The sequence below is a fragment of the Staurois parvus genome, unplaced genomic scaffold (assembly GCF_062004578.1).
Source record: "Staurois parvus isolate SC_StPar_1 unplaced genomic scaffold, SC_StPar_1.0 ptg000573l, whole genome shotgun sequence".
Lineage (NCBI taxonomy): Eukaryota > Metazoa > Chordata > Amphibia > Anura > Ranidae > Staurois > Staurois parvus.
The window spans coordinates 38,123-56,675 of NW_028318369.1; the positions used below are offsets into that span (position 1 = coordinate 38,123).

The 18,553-nt window shown below is 43.5% G+C and overlaps 1 pseudogene; it reads left to right on the top strand.

Annotated features, from left to right (window-relative positions):
• The first annotated feature begins 1,564 nt into the window (after nucleotides 1-1,564).
• On the top strand, nucleotides 1,565-15,188 carry LOC149450501 (uncharacterized; annotated as a pseudogene).
• Nucleotides 15,189-18,553: the final 3,365 nt, after the last annotated feature.

The window sequence follows — 18,553 nt, forward strand, 5'->3', positions numbered from 1 at the left end:
AGAGCTTGGCCTCGCAATGACTTGCTTAAAGAAACACTTGGCATTGACACAACCAGCAAAACTCCTTTCAGTGAGAGGTGGACTTCTAGTTGTGAGGAAGCTTTTCTACAGCTTAAGAAACGCCTTACAGAAGCACCAGTGTTGGCTTATGTAGACCCACAAAAGTCATATGTTCTGCATGTAGATGCCAGCTATGAAGGGTTAGGAGGAGTCCTCCATCAGGAGTACCCAGGAGGACTAAGGCCTGTTTTTTATATCAGTTGCAGTCTAAGCCCAGCAGAAAAGAATTATCCTGTTCACAAACTGGAATTTCTTGCCCTGAAGTGGGCTATTGTTGAACAGCTGCATGATTACTTGTATGGGGCTCAGTTTGAGGTGAGAACTGACAATAACCCCCTCACTTATGTTTTGACTACAGCCAAGCTGGATGCCACTGGTCATAGGTGGCTTGCTGCCTTGTCTAATTACCAATTCACTCTCAAGTACAAGCCCAGAACCAAAAATATTGGGGCTCATGATCATCCTGGAAGGAGACAGCTAGTGTTCCCTCAAGTCTACAGAAATTCTGTTTTGAGAAGTTTGCATGACCAACATGGGCATCTAGGAGTTGAAAAAACATATGAATTAATCTAAGATCATTTCTTTTGGCCACAAATGAGGGAAGCTGTTGTGGACTATTGCCGCCATTGTGTGAGATGTCTGCAACGGAAAACTCTGCCTACTCGAGCTGCTCCTATGGAACACTTAAAAAGTTCTGGTCCAATGGATTTAGTGTGCATGGACTTTTTGTGTAATGATAATGACAGCAGTGGTGCGGGAAATGTTTTGATTGTGACTGATCACTACACTCAATATGCTCAAGCCTATCCCACCAAAGATCAAAAAGCAGTAACTGTGGCCAAAGTGTTGTGGGAGAAGTTTTTTATTCATTATGGACTGCCAGATCGACTTCACTCTGACCAGGGACGGGACTTTGAAAGTCACCTAATTAAAGAGCTGTTAACATTACTTAACATCGACAAGAGCCGAACCACACCTTATCATCCAGAGGGTGATGCTCTCCTTGAACGTTTCAATTGTACCTCGTTGAATATGTTGGGTACTGTCACGTACCTGATGGGAGACTGAATTTACAAGGTAGGCCTCACTTGTGTCACTAGCCCTGACCCCGCTGAGGTTGAAACAAAGGAAGTCTAGGACCCAGGGGAACAAAAGTGCCAATAGTTGTTGTTTGCAGCTCTTGCAGATGAATACCTTGGAAGGGGTACCTGCACAGGAGTAGCAGGAAGAGCAGGTTTTGTAGATTGCCAGGCGTGCAGCAGAGCAAGGCAGGTAGTGAGGACAAGAGACAGGAGCAGTGTCATGGAATAGCCAAAGTCATCAACAGTCGGGCAGCGCGGTACAGAATCAGTAGGAAAATCAAAAGTCAGGGGCAGAGCCGAAGTCAGAAACCAGTATCAGGAGAGCAATCAGAGTCAGGTGAGGAACAAGCCGGGTCAGCAACGGAGGAATCACACAGGAACAAGCAGGACACGGGGGAGCTGAAGACCACTCAGCACTGAACATGAACAGAGACACTCCTTATATAGGTCGTCTGAAGCCAATCTTTGCCGTGCGTGTGAACATACACGTGTGTGATCGGGCATTTCCGATCACGGTTCGTCTTGCCAAAAATCCCTTACAGGTACCCTCCCTAATGGTACTAAACAAACCTTTTAGCCGACATGTTGGAGCTATGGTACATGCCTATAATTGTACCAGACATGAGTCAACTGGTTTCTCTCCTTATTTTCTCATGCTTGGGAGAGAAGCCCGTCTGTCTATTGACATTCAGTGGCATGTGTCTACTGATGGAGTGGAACATAGAAATCACTACCAGTATGTGGCACGACTCAAACATAGTTTACAAGAGGCCTATCAAATGGCTGAGGAAAATGCTGCAAAAATAAATGCTGCCAATAAAAGAGGCTTTGATGCCAAAGTTTGTTACAAAGACTTACAACCTGGTGATAAAGTGCTTCTTCGCAATTTGGGACCCTCAGCCAAACAGAAGTTAGCTGATCGCTGGAGAAATGAGTTGTTTGAAGTTATAGAAAAACTGCCTAGAATTCCAGTCTACCGGATTCGAGGACCTGAGGGTCGGATCAAAGCCTGGCATAGGAATCACTTGCTTCCAGTACCACAAGTTGCTACTGCGGATGAGGAGCCACAACCTGATATTGCTACAGATTCTAATGATGTGCCTTGTGCAGACAGTGGAGGACAGTGTGATGACAATGACTGGTTTACACCTCCATCAGAGTCTCCTGTACAGGCTCCTTCACCTATTACTAATGGGGGCCTTCCTCAGAGGGGAGGTCTGAACCCAACTACTCCTGCTTTCGAACCAACAGCCCAAAATATTGTGCCTACAGTTCCTGGCATGATTGGAGCACCAAGTATTCCCACTAGTGCAGTCCCAGATTTATCTGGACTAATGCCTGAGGGCTTGAGGAGAGGAGATCCTGTTCTAGGACCTCCACCAATGTTTACTTATGACACCTTGGGAAGACCCTGCTGTGCTGTACAGAACTATGCTGTACAACCTCATGTTCTGCTGGACATGATTACAGCCCATTCTAGACTGGGTAGCATGATGCCTATTTGTTACTAACCATGTTTTCTTTGCAGCTAATCTCTGTAATAGATTGCTTCTGGAGAAGTGGTCTGCAGAAGGCGACAACGATGTTTTTTTTTTAAAGAAAGATTTATTGGGTTTTAACAAAATACAACCTCTGATAGAGAAAACAACAGGTCTAACATTCAAGTTACATCCATCTCACTCATGAATATATTAATAAGCATATAAACACATTACAGCATTGATAAGTGCTAAAAGATAACGGTACATTAGTAAATCATATCAGTTATGATGGAGGTATACACGCAGCTCAGTGAGGCGAGACAGAATGTACTAGTAGCTAATAATAAATAAATAAAGAAAATGTATTTAGATAACAACAGCGTCCCATCGGTCCCATGTGTGAGATATAGTGTGTTGATCAAGTTCTGGAGATTGGATAGTAAGAGGAGATAACGTTATCAAGAGGTGAAGAAGAAAGAGGGGAAAAAAAAAGGGGTGTACATAGAGAAAAGGGGGGGGGTTATGAAGGAAAAAATAATCAGCGCGATAAGAAATAAGAGGGCTTAATAAAGTGAAAAGATGAGATATCATCCGGAGTCAGGAATCATTCAGATGTAGTAGTAGAGATAGTAGTGAAGATAGGAACGATGTTCCTCGAAGGCATAGAGAAAAGGTCTAGAAAATATAGAGATATAGATAAGAGACCACGGGTCCGAGAAAAATAGAGAGTAAAGAGATGAAGATAAAAGGATCCAGTGCAAGCTGTGAAGGCAAAAGTGGTATACTATGCGTATGGTAAATATGTAACATATGTAAATTACATGTCGGCATTTCATGTCAGTATTACATGTCACGGGAGCCGCCATAGATGATGTGCTAAGATGAAATGAAACAATGAAAGGAGAGGAGAATGGCACCCCATTACATTAGTTAAGATCTATGGTGAGCTTACAATATCGGATGTAAATGAGATATTGAACCTGTATCAACAAGTCCTTGTCTGAGTGAAAAAGGCCTGTTCCTGTATTGATAAGGAGCCTACAATATAAGACCTCCATTTGCTAAAGTAGCGAGATTCCTTTGAGTTATCCGGGGATATGAGTAGATGTAGTCTGTCCAAACGAAGAAGAGAGTTAAGTTCTTGTTTAATGTCCGTTATAGTTGGAGGGCAATTGGAAGTCCATTTGCGCAGAATAGCCCTTCGTGCAGATAGAAGACATGTGGATATCCAAGATTTATTATCTCTGAATGATGACGTTTGTGAGGAAAAAAGACCAATGATTGGCTGTTCCAGAAATCCGAAAAGTAAAGGTAGCGGGTGGGTGGGCAATCGGAAAGCTGTGATGGTGAATACGAAGTGGACTACTTGTTTCCAAAATGTGAGTATAGATGGACAAGTCCAGAATCTGTGCTGTAGTGATGGTTTTTGAGTGCCACACAGGGGGCAGGTAGATAGAGTCAGATCAGTTTTGGAATGGAGACAAGGCATGTAGGCACGATGGAGGATCTTAAGTTGTTGTTCCCGCCAGAATTCATTGCAGTTGAAGGCACAAGTGGATTGGAATCCCGCTAGTAACTGTTCGGCTGTAAGTGTGTTGTTGAAATCTTTAATCCAGGTTTTAACAGTATTGTGCGACTCCAAAGGTTTAGTGAATAAGAGATTCAAAGATCTATATACATGTGTTATATTGTATTTCCGTGAGCTCACCAAGACGTCAATGAATGTTGATTGGAATCTAGTAGAGATAGTGGGTGCCACTGAATTTACAAAGTTTCTTACTTGAAATATGTAGAAGAAATGATGCGCTGGAAGGTCAAAAGTATGTAGGATACTATTAAGAGGTTTTGGGGATCCCGTAGAGGTGTCATACAATTGATGTACCAGAGTTAGATGCTGATTTCGCCAAGTACCATATGCATTGTGAGATTGAGGAGGAGGAAAGGAGGGATTATGATGAATAGGAAGAAAGCGCGAGAGCCACCGAGACACCCCCAACTTACGCCTGACTTCCCTCCATGTGATTAAGGTATCGTGGATAAGCAGATTATGTTTTAAATGTGGTGGCAAGGAGTTGACATTGGAATGTAGTAAGGCCGAGAGATCATATGGGTATGCTATTGCCGACTCCAAACGATAGTTGGAGTAGGTAGAGGATTGAGTGATCCAATCCAGGCCTATTCGAAGTAAACAGGAAAGATTGTATATACGAATATTCGGCAGACCTGCCCCTCCCTCACATCTTGGTAGAAATAGTTTATCAATTGCTATGCGGGGACGTTTGCCTTTCCAGAGAAATGTTGATAATGCTCGATGTATCTTTAGTATGTCACTGTGTTTAAGTAGTATAGGAATGGTTTGGAGTGGGTAGAGAAGCTTCGGAAAGCTGACCATCTTGAAAAGGTGTGATCTGCCCAGGAGTGAAAGTGGTAAATCATTCCACATTTCTAGTTACCCAATAATTTTGGTGATCGTTGGTGTATAGTTTAGCGCATATAAAGATGAAGCTAGTTTCCCTATCTTTATACCTAAGTAAGTGATATGCTTGGAGGCGATTTTGAACACCGAGTTGTGAGACCATGCCGGAGGGTGGGAGTGGAATAAGGGAAGTACTTCACTTTTAGAAAAATTGATGCGGAGTCCAGAGCATAGACAAAATGCGGAAAAAATACGTTGTATATAGGGTAGGTCAAGGGAAGGGAGTGCAGTGAAAACTAAGATATCATCTGCAAACAAAGCGAGTCGTAATTCCTCCTGCCCAACATAGATGCCATGGAGATCAGATTGAAATAATAAAAAGCGTGCTAACGGTTTATGGTGTGGGAGAAAATCCTGTTTTTATGGATGGTTGTCTGGAAGTTGAGCTTCGCATTCCTGGTGTGACAGCTGATGAGGATCCCCCACTTAAAGTCATTGCCTATGTGAGCCCTTCACCCGGGGGTAATGAGTATGCTCCTATGATTGTGGGTTCCAATGTTGAAGCCGTTGAGGCTGCTTTCATGAGGTTTCTTCAGCCACAACAGGGTACTCCTCTACCTTCACTGCCTGTTGCTCCAGAACTTCAAAATATCTGCCAAACCTTTCCTCCTGATCTTCCTGGAGGATGTGTGGGGAATCCATGGCATCCCATAGAGCTTCCAGCCGGGGGGAGTGATAGTGTTGCGGGTTTATGTGGAAATTTCACCGGGTGCAAAGAGTAGCTTTTTCCTGCTAGAGACTGATCCAAAAGAGGCTGCAAAGAATGGCTGGGAGATAGTACCAGAAAGGAAAGACTATAGTCTAAAATGTCCAAGAATGGATGTTGTTACTGTTCGGAATGTTACCACATAGCCAGTTATAATACCAGCCTGGCAGGAGGTAGCCTATTGTTACCCAGTGGAAACCATTAGCTCTTACCCTGCCAAGGTCGAGGAGAAAGAAACCAAATTAGACTTTCACCTGAATGATGCTGATAGTCCTGCAGAGCACAAACAAGCAGTAGAAGAGCAGCTAATGGAATACAATGATGTTTTCTCTACTGATGACATGGATGTTGGGTGAGCTAAAAGTATTCAACTCAGTATTCACCTAACAGATAGCACCCCCTTTAGAGAAAGATCCAGGCGCATACCTCCTAAAGATCTGGATGATGTTCAAGAGTGCTTGCGCAAAATAAAGATCAAAACATCATTGTTGAGTCTAAAAGCCCGTATGCATCCCCAATAGTGGTGGTCAGAAAGAAAAATGGTGGAGTACGAATATGTGTTGATTACAGGACTCTATATCAGCGAACGGTCCCAGATCAATATACGCTACTTCGTATTGAGGAAGCTCTTGATGCCCTGCAAGGCAGCAAGTGATTCACAGTAATGGACTTAAGATCTGGATATTTCCAAGTACCAATGAGTGAGGAACATGAAGAAAAGACAGCTTTTATTTGCCCCCTGGGGTTTTTCCAGTTTGTTCCAATGCCTCAGGGAATTTGTGGTGCACCTGCAACCTTCCAGCATCTAATGGATCGGACACTGGGAGACCTTTGTCCCACTCAATGTATTGTCTACCTAGATGACATAATTGTTTTTGGCTCCACTCTGGAGGAGCATGATCAGAGACTGTTTAAAGTGCTTGATCGTTTGAGGAGAGAAGGTCTGAGACTCTCCCTGGACAAATGTAAGTTTGCCCGTTCTTCAATAAACTTTGTGGGCCACATCATATCTGCAGAAGGGGTAGCAACTGATCCTGCTAAAGTGGAGGCTGTGGTAACCTGGCCCCGTCCCACAAATCTGACAGAACTGAGGTCCTTCTTGGGGTTTGTGGCTATTATCACCGCTTCATTAGAGACTATTCCAAGACTGCTCGGCCTCGCAATGACTTGCTTAAAGAAACACCTGGCATTGACACAACCAGCAAAACTCCTTTCAGTGAGAGGTGGACTTCTAGTTGTGAGGAAGCTTTTCTACAGCTTAAGAAACGCCTTACAGAAGCACCAGTGTTGGCTTATGTAGACCCACAAAAGTCATACGTTCTGCATGTAGATGCCAGCTATGAAGGGTTAGGAGGAGTCCTCCATCAGGAGTACCCAGGAGGACTAAGGCCTGTTTTTTATATCAGTTGCAGTCTAAGCCCAGCAGAAAAGAATTATCCTGTTCACAAACTGGAATTTCTTGCCCTGAAGTGGGCTATTGTTGAACAGCTGCATGATTACTTGTATGGGGCTCAGTTTGAGGTGAGAACTGACAATAACCCCCTCACTTATGTTTTGACTACAGCCAAGCTGGATGCCACTGGTCATAGTTGGCTTGCTGCCTTGTCTAATTACCAATTCACTCTCAAGTACAAGCCCGGAACTAAAAATATTGGGGCTCATGCTCTCTCCAGGTGTCCTGGATTACCAATGACCTTAGAAGAAAGTGAATGGGAGGAAGTACCTGGGCCTGCTGTGGCTGCCTACTGTGCTACAGCTGCTGTACAAGGAGACAATATTGTTTTCTCTGACTTACGAGTTATTGACTCATTGGGAGCTGGTGAAGAGTGTATCCCAGGCATGCATTGCTGCCCCACTGCTCTAGGGGTACCAGAAAACATCCAGCTGCAAAAGAAAGATGTGATTCTTCTACAAAAGAGGGATCCAGTAATCAGACATGTTAGAGAGTCTGTTTTTCTCAAAGATCCTAATTACATGAGAAAACTCTACCTGAGCAGAGTACCTACTATCTTAAGGAATGGGATGAACTCAAAATAATTGATGGACTTTTGTATAGGGTACATTTGTTCCATGATCATCCTGGAAGGAGACAGCTAGTGCTCCCTCAGGTCTACAGAAATTCTGTTTTGAGAAGTTTGCATGACCAACATGGGCATCTAGGAGTTGAAAAAACATATGAATTAATCTAAGATCATTTCTTTTGGCCACGAATGAGGGAAGCTGTTGTGGACTATTGCCGCCGTTGTGTGAGATGTCTGCAACGGAAAACTCTGCCTACTCGAGCTGCTCCTATGGAACACTTGAAAAGTTCTGGTCCAATGGATTTAGTGTGCATGGACTTTTTGTGTATTGATAATGACAGCAGTGGTGCGGGAAATGTTTTGATTGTGACTGATCACTACACTCAATATGCTCAAGCCTATCCCACCAAAGTTTAAAAAGCAGTAACTGTGGCCAAAGTGTTGTGGGAGAAGTTTTTTATTCATTATGGACTGCCAAATCAACTTCACTCTGACCAGGGACGGGACTTTGAAAGTCGCCTAATTAAAGAGCTGTTAACATTACTTAACATCGACAAGAGCCGAACCACACCTTATCATCCAGAGGGTGATGCTCTCCCTGAGCGTTTCAATCGTACCTCGTTGAATATGTTGGGTACTGTCACGTACCTGATGGGAGACTGAATTGACGAGGTCGGCCTCACTTGTGTCACTAGCCCTGACCCCGCTGAGGTTGAAACAGAGGGAGTCTAGGACCCAGGGGAACAAAAGTGCCAATAGTTGTTTGCAGCTCTTGCAGATGAATACCTTGGAAGGCTGAAGATCCTCTGATTTTGGCACAGGAGTAGCAGGCAGAGCAGGTTTTGTAGATTGCCAGGCATGCAGCAGAGCAAGGCAGGTAGTGAGGACAAGAGACAGGAGCAGTGTCATGGAATAGCCAGGGACATCAACAGTCGGGCAGCACGGTACAGAATCAGGAGGAAAAGCCAAAGTCAGGAGCAGAGCCGAAGTCAGGAACCAGTATCAGGAGAGCAACCAGAGTCAGGTGAGGAACAAGCCGGGTCAGCAACGGAGGAATCACACAGGAACAAGCAGGACACGGGGGAGCTGAAGACCAGTCAGCACTGAACATGAACAGAGACATTCCTTAAATAGGCCGTCTGAAGCCAATCTTCGGCGTGCGTGTGAACATACACGTGCGTGATCTTGTCAAAAATCCCTTACAGGTACCCTCCCTAATGGTACTAAACAAACCTGGAGCCGACATGTTGGAGCTATGGTACATGCCTATAATTGTACCAGACATGAGTCAACTGGTTTCTCTCCTTATTTTCTCATGTTTGGGAGAGAAGCCCGTCTGTCTATTGACATTCAGTTGCATGTGTCTACCGATGGAGTGGAACATAGAAATCACTACCAGTATCTGGCACGACTCAAACATAGTTTACAAGAGGCCTATCAAATGGCTGAGGAAAATGCTGCAAAACAAAATGCTGCCAATAAAAGAGACTTTGATGCCAAAGTTCATTACAAAGACTTACAACCTGGTGATAAAGTGCTTCTTCACAATTTGGGACCCTCAGCCAAACAGAAGTTAGCTGATCGCTGGAGAAATGAGTTGTTTGAAGTTATAGAAAAGCTGCCTAGAATTCCAGTCTACTGGATTCGAGGACCTGAGGGTCGGATCAAAGCCTGGCATAGGAATCACTTGCTTCCAGTACCACAAGTTGCTACTGCGGATGAGGAGCCACAACCTGATATTGCTACAGATTCTAATGATGTGCCTTGTGCAGACAGTGGAGGACAGTGTGATGACAATGACTGGTTTACACCTCCATCAGAGTCTCCTGTACAGGCTCCTTCACCTATTACTAATGGGGGCCTTCCTCAGAGGGGAGGTCTGAACCCAACTACTCCTGCTTTCGAACCAACAGCCCAAAATATTGTGCCTACAGTTCCTGGCATGATTGGAGCACCAAGTATTCCCACTAGTGCAGTCCCAGATTTATCTGGACTAATGCCTGAGGGCTTGAGGAGAGGAGATCCTGTTCTAGGACCTCCACCAATGTTTACTTATGACACCTTGGGAAGACCCTGCTGTGCTGTACAGAACTATGCTGTACAACCTCATGTTCTGCTGGACATGATTACAGCCCATTCTAGACTGGGTAGCATGATGCCTATTTGTTACTAACCATGTTTTCTTTGCAGCTAATCTCTGTAATAGATTGCTTCTGGAGAAGTGGTCTGCAGAAGGCGACAACGATGTTTTTTTTTTAAAGAAAGATTTATTGGGTTTTAACAAAATACAACCTCTGATAGAGAAAACAACAGGTCTAACATTCAAGTTACATCCATCTCACTCATGAATATATTAATAAGCATATAAACACATTACAGCATTGATAAGTGCTAAAAGATAACGGTACATTAGTAAATCATATCAGTTATGATGGAGGTATACACGCAGCTCAGTGAGGCGAGACAGAATGTACTAGTAGCTAATAATAAATAAATAAAGAAAATGTATTTAGATAACAACAGCGTCCCATCGGTCCCATGTGTGAGATATAGTGTGTTGATCAAGTTCTGGAGATTGGATAGTAAGAGGAGATAACGTTATCAAGAGGTGAAGAAGAAAGAGGGGGAAAAAAAAGGGGTGTACATAGAGAAAAGAGGGGGGGTTATGAAGGAAAAAATAATCAGCGCGATAAGAAATAAGAGGGCTTAATAAAGTGAAAAGATGAGATATCATCCGGAGTCAGGAATCATTCAGATGTAGTAGTAGAGATAGTAGTGAAGATAGGAACGATGTTCCTCGAAGGCATAGAGAAAAGGTCTAGAAAATATAGAGATATAGATAAGAGACCACGGGTCCGAGAAAAATAGAGAGTAAAGAGATGAAGATAAAAGGATCCAGTGCAAGCTGTGAAGGCAAAAGTGGTATACTATGCGTATGGTAAATATGTAACATATGTAAATTACATGTCGGCATTTCATGTCAGTATTACATGTCACGGGAGCCGCCATAGATGATGTGCTAAGATGAAATGAAACAATGAAAGGAGAGGAGAATGGCACCCCATTACATTAGTTAAGATCTATGGTGAGCTTACAATATCGGATGTAAATGAGATATTAAACCTGTATCAACAAGTCCTTGTCTGAGTGAAAAAGGCCTGTTCCTGTATTGATAAGGAGCCTACAATATAAGACCTCCATTTGCTAAAGTAGCGAGATTCCTTTGAGTTATCCGGGGATATGAGTAGATGTAGTCTGTCCAAACGAAGAAGAGAGTTAAGTTCTTGTTTAATGTCCGTTATAGTTGGAGGGCAATTGGAAGTCCATTTGCGCAGAATAGCCCTTCGTGCAGATAGAAGACATGTGGATATCCAAGATTTATTATCTCTGAATGATGACGTTTGTGAGGAAAAAAGACCAATGATTGGCTGTTCCAGAAATCCGAAAAGTAAAGGTAGCGGGTGGGTGGGCAATCGGAAAGCTGTGATGGTGAATACGAAGTGGACTACTTGTTTCCAAAATGTGAGTATAGATGGACAAGTCCAGAATCTGTGCTGTAGTGATGGTTTTTGAGTGCCACACAGGGGGCAGGTAGATAGAGTCAGATCAGTTTTGGAATGGAGACAAGGCATGTAGGCACGATGGAGGATCTTAAGTTGTTGTTCCCGCCAGAATTCATTGCAGTTGAAGGCACAAGTGGATTGGAATCCCGCTAGTAACTGTTCGGCTGTAAGTGTGTTGTTGAAATCTTTAATCCAGGTTTTAACAGTATTGTGCGACTCCAAAGGTTTAGTGAATAAGAGATTCAAAGATCTATATACATGTGTTATATTGTATTTCCGTGAGCTCACCAAGACGTCAATGAATGTTGATTGGAATCTAGTAGAGATAGTGGGTGCCACTGAATTTACAAAGTTTCTTACTTGAAATATGTAGAAGAAATGATGCGCTGGAAGGTCAAAAGTATGTAGGATACTATTAAGAGGTTTTGGGGATCCCGTAGAGGTGTCATACAATTGATGTACCAGAGTTAGATGCTGATTTCGCCAAGTACCATATGCATTGTGAGATTGAGGAGGAGGAAAGGAGGGATTATGATGAATAGGAAGAAAGCGCGAGAGCCACCGAGACACCCCCAACTTACGCCTGACTTCCCTCCATGTGATTAAGGTATCGTGGATAAGCAGATTATGTTTTAAATGTGGTGGCAAGGAGTTGACATTGGAATGTAGTAAGGCCGAGAGATCATATGGGTATGCTATTGCCGACTCCAAACGATAGTTGGAGTAGGTAGAGGATTGAGTGATCCAATCCAGGCCTATTCGAAGTAAACAGGAAAGATTGTATATACGAATATTCGGCAGACCTGCCCCTCCCTCACATCTTGGTAGAAATAGTTTATCAATTGCTATGCGGGGACGTTTGCCTTTCCAGAGAAATGTTGATAATGCTCGATGTATCTTTAGTATGTCACTGTGTTTAAGTAGTATAGGAATGGTTTGGAGTGGGTAGAGAAGCTTCGGAAAGCTGACCATCTTGAAAAGGTGTGATCTGCCCAGGAGTGAAAGTGGTAAATCATTCCACATTTCTAGTTACCCAATAATTTTGGTGATCGTTGGTGTATAGTTTAGCGCATATAAAGATGAAGCTAGTTTCCCTATCTTTATACCTAAGTAAGTGATATGCTTGGAGGCGATTTTGAACACCGAGTTGTGAGACCATGCCGGAGGGTGGGAGTGGAATAAGGGAAGTACTTCACTTTTAGAAAAATTGATGCGGAGTCCAGAGCATAGACAAAATGCGGAAAAAATACGTTGTATATAGGGTAGGTCAAGGGAAGGGAGTGCAGTGAAAACTAAGATATCATCTGCAAACAAAGCGAGTCGTAATTCCTCCTGCCCAACATAGATGCCATGGAGATCAGATTGAAATAATAAAAAGCGTGCTAACGGTTTATGGTGTGGGAGAAAATCCTGTTTTTATGGATGGTTGTCTGGAAGTTGAGCTTCGCATTCCTGGTGTGACAGCTGATGAGGATCCCCCACTTAAAGTCATTGCCTATGTGAGCCCTTCACCCGGGGGTAATGAGTATGCTCCTATGATTGTGGGTTCCAATGTTGAAGCCGTTGAGGCTGCTTTCATGAGGTTTCTTCAGCCACAACAGGGTACTCCTCTACCTTCACTGCCTGTTGCTCCAGAACTTCAAAATATCTGCCAAACCTTTCCTCCTGATCTTCCTGGAGGATGTGTGGGGAATCCATGGCATCCCATAGAGCTTCCAGCCGGGGGGAGTGATAGTGTTGCGGGTTTATGTGGAAATTTCACCGGGTGCAAAGAGTAGCTTTTTCCTGCTAGAGACTGATCCAAAAGAGGCTGCAAAGAATGGCTGGGAGATAGTACCAGAAAGGAAAGACTATAGTCTAAAATGTCCAAGAATGGATGTTGTTACTGTTCGGAATGTTACCACATAGCCAGTTATAATACCAGCCTGGCAGGAGGTAGCCTATTGTTACCCAGTGGAAACCATTAGCTCTTACCCTGCCAAGGTCGAGGAGAAAGAAACCAAATTAGACTTTCACCTGAATGATGCTGATAGTCCTGCAGAGCACAAACAAGCAGTAGAAGAGCAGCTAATGGAATACAATGATGTTTTCTCTACTGATGACATGGATGTTGGGTGAGCTAAAAGTATTCAACTCAGTATTCACCTAACAGATAGCACCCCCTTTAGAGAAAGATCCAGGCGCATACCTCCTAAAGATCTGGATGATGTTCAAGAGTGCTTGCGCAAAATAAAGATCAAAACATCATTGTTGAGTCTAAAAGCCCGTATGCATCCCCAATAGTGGTGGTCAGAAAGAAAAATGGTGGAGTACGAATATGTGTTGATTACAGGACTCTATATCAGCGAACGGTCCCAGATCAATATACGCTACTTCGTATTGAGGAAGCTCTTGATGCCCTGCAAGGCAGCAAGTGATTCACAGTAATGGACTTAAGATCTGGATATTTCCAAGTACCAATGAGTGAGGAACATGAAGAAAAGACAGCTTTTATTTGCCCCCTGGGGTTTTTCCAGTTTGTTCCAATGCCTCAGGGAATTTGTGGTGCACCTGCAACCTTCCAGCATCTAATGGATCGGACACTGGGAGACCTTTGTCCCACTCAATGTATTGTCTACCTAGATGACATAATTGTTTTTGGCTCCACTCTGGAGGAGCATGATCAGAGACTGTTTAAAGTGCTTGATCGTTTGAGGAGAGAAGGTCTGAGACTCTCCCTGGACAAATGTAAGTTTGCCCGTTCTTCAATAAACTTTGTGGGCCACATCATATCTGCAGAAGGGGTAGCAACTGATCCTGCTAAAGTGGAGGCTGTGGTAACCTGGCCCCGTCCCACAAATCTGACAGAACTGAGGTCCTTCTTGGGGTTTGTGGCTATTATCACCGCTTCATTAGAGACTATTCCAAGACTGCTCGGCCTCGCAATGACTTGCTTAAAGAAACACCTGGCATTGACACAACCAGCAAAACTCCTTTCAGTGAGAGGTGGACTTCTAGTTGTGAGGAAGCTTTTCTACAGCTTAAGAAACGCCTTACAGAAGCACCAGTGTTGGCTTATGTAGACCCACAAAAGTCATACGTTCTGCATGTAGATGCCAGCTATGAAGGGTTAGGAGGAGTCCTCCATCAGGAGTACCCAGGAGGACTAAGGCCTGTTTTTTATATCAGTTGCAGTCTAAGCCCAGCAGAAAAGAATTATCCTGTTCACAAACTGGAATTTCTTGCCCTGAAGTGGGCTATTGTTGAACAGCTGCATGATTACTTGTATGGGGCTCAGTTTGAGGTGAGAACTGACAATAACCCCCTCACTTATGTTTTGACTACAGCCAAGCTGGATGCCACTGGTCATAGTTGGCTTGCTGCCTTGTCTAATTACCAATTCACTCTCAAGTACAAGCCCGGAACTAAAAATATTGGGGCTCATGCTCTCTCCAGGTGTCCTGGATTACCAATGACCTTAGAAGAAAGTGAATGGGAGGAAGTACCTGGGCCTGCTGTGGCTGCCTACTGTGCTACAGCTGCTGTACAAGGAGACAATATTGTTTTCTCTGACTTACGAGTTATTGACTCATTGGGAGCTGGTGAAGAGTGTATCCCAGGCATGCATTGCTGCCCCACTGCTCTAGGGGTACCAGAAAACATCCAGCTGCAAAAGAAAGATGTGATTCTTCTACAAAAGAGGGATCCAGTAATCAGACATGTTAGAGAGTCTGTTTTTCTCAAAGATCCTAATTACATGAGAAAACTCTACCTGAGCAGAGTACCTACTATCTTAAGGAATGGGATGAACTCAAAATAATTGATGGACTTTTGTATAGGGTACATTTGTTCCATGATCATCCTGGAAGGAGACAGCTAGTGCTCCCTCAGGTCTACAGAAATTCTGTTTTGAGAAGTTTGCATGACCAACATGGGCATCTAGGAGTTGAAAAAACATATGAATTAATCTAAGATCATTTCTTTTGGCCACGAATGAGGGAAGCTGTTGTGGACTATTGCCGCCGTTGTGTGAGATGTCTGCAACGGAAAACTCTGCCTACTCGAGCTGCTCCTATGGAACACTTGAAAAGTTCTGGTCCAATGGATTTAGTGTGCATGGACTTTTTGTGTATTGATAATGACAACAGTGGTGCAGAAAATGTTTTGATTGTGACTGATCACTACACTCGATATGCTCAAGCCTATCCCACCAAAGTTTAAAAAGCAGTAACTGTGGCCAAAGTGTTGTGGGAGAAGTTTTTTATTCATTATGGACTGCCAGATCGACTTCACTCTGACCAGGGACGGGACTTTGAAAGTCACCTAATTAAAGAGCTGTTAACATTACTTAACATCGACAAGAGCCGAACCACACCTTATCATCCAGAGGGTGATGCTCTCCTTGAGCGTTTCAATCGTACCTCGTTGAATATGTTGGGTACTGTCACGTACCTGATGGGAGACTGAATTGACGAGGTCGGCCTCACTTGTGTCACTAGCCCTGACCCCGCTGAGGTTGAAACAGAGGGAGTCTAGGACCCAGGGGAACAAAAGTGCCAATAGTTGTTTGCAGCTCTTGCAGATGAATACCTTGGAAGGCTGAAGATCCTCTGATTTTGGCACAGGAGTAGCAGGCAGAGCAGGTTTTGTAGATTGCCAGGCATGCAGCAGAGCAAGGCAGGTAGTGAGGACAAGAGACAGGAGCAGTGTCATGGAATAGCCAAAGTCATCAACAGTCGGGCAGCGCGGTACAGAATCAGTAGGAAAATCAAAAGTCAGGGGCAGAGCCGAAGTCAGAAACCAGTATCAGGAGAGCAATCAGAGTCAGGTGAGGAACAAGCCAGGTCAGCAACGGAGGAATCACACAGGAACAAGCAGGACACGGGGGAGCTGAAGACCAGTCAGCACTGAACATGAACAGAGACACTCCTTATATAGGCCGTCTGAAGCCAATCTTCGCCGTGCGTGTGAACATACACGTGTGTGATCGGGCATTTCCGATCACGGTTCGTCTTGTCAAAAATCCCTTACAGGTACCCTCCCTAATGGTACTAAACAAACCTGGAGCCGACATGTTGGAGCTATGGTACATGCCTATAATTGTACCAGACATGAGTCAACTGGTTTCTCTCCTTATTTTCTCATGTTTGGGAGAGAAGCCCGTCTGTCTATTGACATTCAGTTGCATGTGTCTACTGATGGAGTGGAACATAGAAATCACTACCAGTATGTGGCACGACTCAAACATAGTTTACAAGAGGCCTATCAAATGGCTGAGGAAAATGCTGCAAAACAAAATGCTGCCAATAAAAGAGACTTTGATGCCAAAGTTCATTACAAAGACTTACAACCTGGTGATAAAGTGCTTCTTCGCAATTCGGGACCCTCAGCCAAACATAACTTAGCTGATCGCTGGAGAAATGAGTTGTTTGAAGTTATAGAAAAGCTGCCTAGAATTCCAGTCTACTGGATTCGAAGACCTGAGGGTCGGATCAAAGCCTGGCATAGGAATCACTTGCTTCCAGTACCACAAGTTGCTACTGCGGATGAGGAGCCACAACCTGATATTGCTACAGATTCTAATGATGTGCCTTGTGCAGACAGTGGAGGACAGTGTGATGACAATGACTGGTTTACACCTCCATCAGAGTCTCCTGTACAGGCTCCTTCACCTATTACTAATGGGGGTCTTCCTCAGAGGGGAGGTCTGAACCCAACTACTCCTGCTTTCGAACCAACAGCCCAAAATATTGTGCCTACAGTTCCTGGCATGATTGGAGCACCAAGTATTCCCACTAGTGCAGTCCCAGATTTATCTGGACTAATGCCTGAGGGCTTGAGGAGAGGAGATCCTGTTCTAGGACCTCCACCAATGTTTACTTATGACACCTTGGGAAGACCCTGCTGTGCTGTACAGAACTATCCTGTACAACCTCATGTTCTGCTGGACATGATTACAGCCCATTCTAGACTGGGTAGCATGATGCCTATTTGTTACTAACCATGTTTTCTTTGCAGCTAATCTCTGTAATAGATTGCTTCTGGAGAAGTGGTCTGCAGAAGGCGACAACGATGTTTTTTTTTTAAAGAAAGATTTATTGGGTTTTAACAAAATACAACCTCTGATAGAGAAAACAACAGGTCTAACATTCAAGTTACATCCATCTCACTCATGAATATATTAATAAGCATATAAACACATTACAGCATTGATAAGTGCTAAAAGATAACGGTACATTAGTAAATCATATCAGTTATGATGGAGGTATACACGCAGCTCAGTGAGGCGAGACAGAATGTACTAGTAGCTAATAATAAATAAATAAAGAAAATGTATTTAGATAACAACAGCGTCCCATCGGTCCCATGTGTGAGATATAGTGTGTTGATCAAGTTCTGGAGATTGGATAGTAAGAGGAGATAACGTTTTCAAGAGGTGAAGAAGAAAGAGGGGGAAAAAAAAGGGGTGTACATAGAGAAAAGGGGGAGTTATGAAGGAAAAAATAATCAGCGCGATAAGAAATAAGAGGGCTTAATAAAGTGAAAAGATGAGATATCATCCGGAGTCAGGAATCATTCAGATGTAGTAGTAGAGATAGTAGTGAAGATAGGAATGATGTTCCTCGAAGGCATAGAGAAAAGGTCTAGAAAATATAGAGATATAGATAAGAGACCACGGGTCCGAGAAAAATAGAGAGTAAAGAGATGAAGATAAAAGGATCCAGTGCAAGCTGTGAAGGCAAAAGTGGTATACTATGCGTATGGTAAATATGTAACATATGTAAATTACATGTCGGCATTTCATGTCAGTATTACATGTCAGTATTACATGTCACGGGAGCCGCCATAGATGATGTGCTAAGATGAAATGAAACAATGAAAGGAGAGGAGAATGGCACCCCATTACATTAGTTAAGATCTATGGTGAGCTTACAATATCGGATGTAAATGAGATATTGAACCTATATCAACAAGTCCTTGTCTGAGTGAAAAAGGCCTGTTCCTGTATTGATAAGGAGCCTACAATATAAGACCTCCATTTGCTAAAGTAGCGAGATTCCTTTGAGTTATCCGGGGATATGAGTAGATGTAGTCTGTCCAAACGAAGAAGAGAGTTAAGTTCTTGTTTAATGTCCATTATAGTTGGAGGGCAATTGGAAGTCCATTTGCGCAGAATAGCCCTTC